The sequence below is a fragment of the Otolemur garnettii genome, unplaced genomic scaffold (assembly GCF_000181295.1).
Source record: "Otolemur garnettii isolate 467f Iridium unplaced genomic scaffold, OtoGar3 scaffold00142, whole genome shotgun sequence".
Taxonomy (NCBI): Eukaryota; Metazoa; Chordata; class Mammalia; order Primates; family Galagidae; genus Otolemur; species Otolemur garnettii.
This window is the reverse complement of record NW_003852537.1, coordinates 2,422,699-2,429,884: the sequence shown is the minus strand read 5'-3', so window position 1 is coordinate 2,429,884 and position 7,186 is coordinate 2,422,699. Positions and strand designations below refer to the sequence as shown.

At 37.2% G+C, this 7,186-nt stretch overlaps 1 pseudogene; it reads right to left on the bottom strand.

Annotated features, from left to right (window-relative positions):
• Nucleotides 1-2,360: 2,360 nt before the first annotated feature.
• On the bottom strand, nt 2,361-3,502 carry LOC100944129 (annotated as a pseudogene).
• Nucleotides 3,503-7,186: the final 3,684 nt, after the last annotated feature.

Sequence of the window (7,186 nt, the reverse complement as noted above, 5' to 3'; positions counted from 1 at the left end):
TGGTAGTCAAGAGAAAAAAAGAGTAGGAAGGGAGGTATGAGAGATGGGGTGGAGAGGTAGCAGGGCCAGATCACAAGGGGTATAAATTCAGAGCTTACTCAACATGAAATGGAAAGTCTGGAAGTTTAAGCAGGGGAGTGTGGTAATTTGATTAAGGACTACGCTTCCTGGTGGATGACCAACAAACCAGACAGGGTTGCAAATGGAAACAAGGAGAGCTACTGTACTAGACCAGGTAAGAGGTTATGAAGGCTTGGACTAGGGAAGCATCAGAGGAGACAGAAAAAAGTGGAAAGATTTAGAATATACTTAGAAATAGACACGGGGACTTGCTGATATTTGGAATTTGGTGAGAAGAATCAACTACAATTCTTTTTTTTTTTTTGAGACAGAGTTTCACTATAATGCCCTTGGTACAGTGCTGTGGCATCACAGCTCACAGAAACCTCAAACTCTTGAGCTTAAGTGATTCTCTTGCCTCAGCCTTCAAAGTAGCTGGGATTATAGGTGCCTGCCACAACACCCAGCTATTTTTTTGGTTGCAGTTGTCATTGTTGTTTCACAGGCCTGGGCCAGGCTAGAACTTGCCAGCTTCAGTGTAGTGCTGGTGCCCTAATCACTGAGCTACAGGCATCAAGACAACTACAATTCTTAAAAACTTAAACTCCAAGTAGGATAAGCTCAGTAAGATTCACACTTAAAAATGTCATAATCAAACCACTGAAAACCAAAGACAGACAATCTTAAAAGCAAGAGAGAAGAGAAATGGGATGTGCAACTCAATAAGAGTTAACACTGAGTTTGCATCAGACTCTAGGTATGCCTGAAGGCAGAGTGATGACACATTCAAAGTGCTGAAAGAAAAAGATTGTCAACCAAGAATCCTACATTTAGCAAAATTATTCAAAAATGAAGACAAAATTAGGACATTTCCAAATAAATAAAAATTGACAGGATTCAACACTAGTAGTCCTGCCCTGCAAGAATACTAAAAGGATTCATTTCAGTCCTTCAGGCTGAAATGAAAGGTCACTAGACAGTAGCTCAAATCTACTTGAAGAAGTAAAGAGCACTATAAAGTAACTACACAGGTGATTATAAAAGACAGTATAAGTGTAATTTTTCTCATTTGTAGTTCTTCTGATTTAAAAGACAACTGCATAAAGCAATAATTATAAGTTTGCATTGATGGGCATAAATGTATAAAGATGTAATTTGTATGACAATAACAGAACAAAAGAGTAGGGAGAGGATGAAGCTAGATAAAATCAATTTGAGGTACTATTGTAATGATTGGTATTGATCTGAATAAGATTGTGAATTGGTATTAATCTAAAGAAGACTGTGATAAATTACGTTGTTAATTGTAATCCCTAGGCAACCACTAAGAAAATAACTCAAAAAGTATATTAAAAGAAACAAGAGAATTACCACAAAATATCAATTTAACACAAAAGAAGGAAGTAATGGAAAAGTAGAGGAACAGAAAACATATAAGATATAAAGAAAACAAATAGCAAAATGGTTAAAATGTAAAGAAAACAAACAGCAAAATAGGAAAACCCGATCTTATCAGTAATTACACAAAATGTAATTAAACAATCCAACTAAAAGGCAGAATCTAGAAGAATAGATTTTAAAAATGATTCAACTATACACTGCTTGCAAGTGGCATACTTCAGATTTGAAAACATAAATAGGTTGAAATTTAAAAATGTAAAAATGTCATGTAAATAGTAACCAAAGAAGAGCTTGAATGGCTAAATTAACAGCAGGCAAAACAGACTTTAAGACAAAAACAGTTATTAAAAACAAAGACATTTTATAATGATGAAATAGTTAATCTATCAAGAAGTTGCCAGAATTGTAAACACCTATGCACCCAACCACAGCTCCCAACATAGAGCAAAAACTGACTAAATTTAAGAAGGAGATCTATAATAATAGTTGGAGACTACAACACCCATTTTTGGGGGGTGGGAGGGGGGAGGAATGTGACCTTTATTGAGCTTATCCACCAGAGTGGAAATAATGTCTGTACAAAACCAAATGTTTATTACTACAACTTCTGCATCACAACTAAAATCCAAACAGTTTTTTAAAAACAGCCAACTCAATCAAAACTCACTACTTCAGAATCAATAGCTTCTTTGATGACACAGTAACACTTAAATATGGTTAAGATTTGAATGCAAAAATTCGATTGGTTGGAAAGCTAATTAAACTTCCAACTTGCTCAAACAGAATTACAAAAAGGCAAAATTGTGTTTTTCACAGAGATACAGTCCCCAGGAGTCACCAACACTGGGCAGCTGTTAGAGTTCTTAGAGTCCTAAGATAATGAGGAATCCAGGCATCCTTTAGACAGTCTTCTGTTGTCCTTTCTTCCCAGTCAGAGATTTGTGGATGTGTGACACCACCACCAACAACTGTAGCCTTGATGAGAGAGTCCAATTCCTCACCTCCACGAATAGCAAGTTGCAAGTGATAAGGGGTAATATGCTTTACCTTTAAATCTTTTGATGCATTTCCTGCCAGTTCAAGTACCTCTACAGTGAAGTACTCCAGGATGGCTGCGCTGTACACAGTGGCAGTTGCACCCACACGTCCATGACTGGTTGTTAGAAACCATCGCAGGGAGGGGGAGTGAACCAGAGTGGAATTGGTGGGGACTAAGAAAAATGCAGAATAAGAGAAGAGATGGAAACAAAGGATGGGATAGGGGAGGTCTGACTGAGCTGATGGCTGCAGCCAGCACCAAAGCACAAAATCAGCTTTATTTTATACTATCTGTACAGGGTTGTACAGGGGGAGGTAGCATAGACAATATGGGGAAATAGCATAAACAAAAGACCTAGTTTTGGTCTTACAGTACAATAGGAAAATGTAGGTAACTTTAACAAAGACAAACCATCTTGTTAATGGTTTCTACTTAATTTCGTTAACATATGACAAGAAGCAAGACCTGGAAGATCATAATCCCAGCATAGTTAACAAAACAAAGGAAGAACTTTGTAACTTAGTGGTTACTACTTAACTTTGTTAGCATATGACAAGGAGAAAGAAGAGAGAGCTCAAGGATCTCTGCATAGTTAACTAGACAAAGAAAGGGCTACCTAATACCTAACTTCTGGCAGAGGGAGATGAAGAAAGGAATATGACAGTTTTAGAAAGGGAGGAGAAGCAGTTGGGGGTTCATTCTCTGAATGTTCCCCAGACTGTGAGGGCCCTGCCAGTCTTGCAGCCTGCTCTCCACAACTGGTCCTCCTGGATTTCGGGTATCAATGTATACAGCCCACCAGGAACTGCAAGCTGGCTCTCTGTAAGTGGGAAACTGCCTTTGTCTAGCCTTTCCGGAGTGCTTTCCAGCCGTAACACAAGCAATTTCGAATTCAGCTGAAGCTCAAACAAGCAAGGCGGAGAAAGGGCTAATCAGAGAGACAGAGAGATCCCACCACCCACTCCTTTGTTGCACCATGATTCAAACTGCCACAATACCCATTTTCAATAATGGATAGAATGTCAAGACAGAAAATCAACAAGGAAATACAAGACCTAAACAATACTATATACCTCCTAAACCTAAAAGATACATGACATCACCAAATAACACATTCTTCTTAATGCACATGAAACATTTCCCAGGATATACCATATGTTAGGCCACCAAACAAGTTTTAATAAATTTTAGAAGATTGAAATCATAAAGATATTTTGTCCAATGACAATGGAATGAAATTAAAAGTCAGTAACAGGAAGAAACTTAACAAATATGTGGAAATTAAACAGCACATTCTTAAACAACCAATAAGCCAAAGAAGAAATCACAAGGGAAATTAGAAAGTTTAGAAATAAAAATGAAAACACAACATACTGAAACTTATGGAACACAGCAAAAACAGTGCCAAGATGGAAATTTATAGTTATAAATGCTTACATTAAAAAAGATGTAAGATGTTGAATCAACAACCTATCTTTACAATTAAAGAATTAAAAAAAGAAGAACCTGGCTGGGCGCAGTGGTTCATGCCTATAATCCTAGCACTCTGGGAGCCAAGGCAGGTGGATTGCTCGAGTCTGTGACCAGGCTGAGCAAAAGTGAGACCCTAATCTCTACTAAAAAATAGAAAAACTGAGGCAAGAGGATCACTTGAGCCCAAAAGTTAGAGGTTGCTGTAACTTATGATGCCATAGCACTCTACTCAGGGCAACAGCTTGAGACTCTGTCTCAAAAAATAAAATGAAATGAAATAAAATAAAATAGACTAATGATAGCAAAAAGAAGGAAAAATAAAGATTAGAGATAAAATAGAGAATAGGAAAACAATAGAAAAAAATCAAAAGTTGGTTCTTGGAGAAGATTAACAAAATTGACAAGGCTTTAGCTAGACAGACCAATAAAAACAGAAAAAAAGACACAACCAAAATCAGAAAGGAATGAGGCCTATTACTACTGACCTTACAGAAATAAAAAGGATTGTAAGAAGATACTATGAATCATTGTATGCCAACACATTGGGTGACCTATATGAAATGGATAAATTCTGAGAATGACACAAACTACTGAAACTCATTAAAAAAGAAATAGAAAATCTGGACATATCTAGTAAAGAAATTGAATTAGTAATTTTAAAACTTCTACACAAAAAGTCTGGGACTAGATGGGTTCGCTGGTGAATTCTACCAAAAAGTTAAAGAATTAATATAAATCCTTCACAAACTCTTTCCAAAAAAGTAGAAGAGGAAGGAATACTTTCTAACTCATTCTGTGAGGCCAGCATTACCCTGACACTAAGACCAAAGATACCATAGGAGAAGAAAGTATAGACCAACATCCCTCATGAATATAAACACAAACTCCTTAAACAAAAAAAAAAAAACCTAGCCAAACTGAATCTAATAGAAATTCAAAGGATTATACACCATGACTAAATTGGATTTATTTCAGGAATTCAAGATGACTCAACATAAGAAAATCAATCAGTGTAATACACTACATTAATAGAAGAAAAAAACCTGTGTGATCATCTCAACAGATACTGAAAAACATTTGACAAAAATCCAACACTCTTTCGTGGTAAAAACACTCAACAAACTAGGAATAGAAGATTACTTCTTCAATATGATAAAGGCCATTTACGAAAAACCCACAGCAAATATTGAACTTAATGCTGAAAGACTGGACACTGTTCCCATAAGATCCGTAAGTCAATGATTTATACTCTCATTGTTTCTATTTCATATTGCAGGGGAGGTTTTAGCTAAAGGAAATCAGGCAACAAAATAAAACAAAATGCATCCAGATTTGTAGGGAAGAAGTAAAACTATATTTCTGTATATGTAGAATCATAGGGAAGGCATGCACACACAAGAAACCTACAGGATATAAGGTCAATATATCAAAATTAACTGTATTTCTAGGCATTAGCAATGGACCATTTGAAGCTAAATTAAGAAAGCAATTCTATTTGCAACAGCATCAAAAATTCAAATGCTTAGGAATAAATTTAATAAAAGAACCAAAAGATTTATTCACTAAAAACTGTAAAAGATTGTTGAAAGAAATTAAAGATCTAAATATAAAATGGAAAGTTGTCCATGTTTCTATATTGGAATATATATATTGGAAGCCTTAACATTGTTAAGATTGCTGTTGTGGATAATTGGGAGAAAAAATTTTGTTTAGATGTTGAGTCTAATGACACTCCCCCCCCAAAGGGGGGTATGATAAAGTTTACTACTCACATTATAAGGCTTTCTGGGGACAGTAGGGAGGCTTTAAGCAGGTCCAAAAATGGCTTGAGAGAGCAAGGAGAGGAGTCTGGCTTGGAGTTTTTTTATGATGGTTAGACAGTAGGGCCAGGGGGTTAAGTCTGTGAATATTCTAAAAGTCACCAAATTGTACACTTTGGTGAATTTGATGACCTGTAAATAATACCTCAATATTTTTTTTGGAAGTGAGGTTTTGGACCAGGTGGGTAGATGCCATTTACTGGGATGGGGAGTTGGAGGTGGGCAAAACATAGTTTTCGGAGTGGGAAAAATCAAGAGTTCACTTTGGAACATGCATTTGAGAACACATTCTAGTGGAATTGTCAAGTGGGTAATTGGATTTGGAGAGAGGTCAGGCTGGTGACAAAAATTTGAATTAAAAACCATAGTCCCTACCCTCTCATTCACAGCCTCCCCACTGTTTGAGAGTAAATATAAAGAAACAGCCATAAACTATCAGCTTCCTCTTGGTAGGACAAGCACAAGCCGATTTAATTCAACATGCATTATGGCTCCTCCTGTGCACAGAGTTTATAAGGAGGAGATATTCTCCTCACCTCACAAGTTAGTATGAGAGCCAGACTATTAAGCCAATGAAGCAAATTGTTATGTCAGAAAGCTTTTGCCTGGTGAGGGCCCAGGGAGGGGCAGTTTCCATAGTGATTTCTTTCATGATGCTTCGCACAGTGTTCAGCTGTAGGCTATACTCAGTGAGGACAGCCATGGCCTGCGCCTCGACAGTTCAACATGACTGAGGAAGCTTGTCAAGGCCAGGATGGCACACATTCGCTTACGTGACTTTGGCCTTGACAGGCCGCTAGCTTCCCATTGTTTTCTCAAAGAAGCACAAGGCAAATTTACCAGGTTGTTTTATTTCTCTCTACAAAGCTGTTCTGTTTTCTGTAGTTGTCAGTGCAAATATTCACAAGCACATTTTAAAACCCTGTTCAAGCAGAAATAAATTGCAGAAGACTGCAGCCAGGGGATGGATTGACTTTTCCTTGTCACTCATCATCATACACAAGTGATCATGTCCTGCGGGAGTGATACAGTCAACCTTGCCTTTCTGTGCTTAAGAGGGCAGTGGCAATCATGAAGGGTCCCAGGCTCAGATCTTGCAAGAAATATAAAAGTACACCTATTTTCTTCAAGGAATATTTTATTATGAGACATCATTATACATATGTGCTATATGAGCTCTTCTGTGACTTGCTTTTTAAACTCAATTTTTTGAAATTTCTGCAGGTTGATGTGTGTAATTGTAATTCTTTAATTTTCACTGCTATATAGTCTTTCCTGAGTGCATATTCCACAGTTCTCTGGTTTCCTGCTGATGGAGGATGGGATGATGCATATCTACAAGTGCTATGTGCAAGAATTTCCTCCACAGCCGGTGCCTCACAGTGCAATGGCT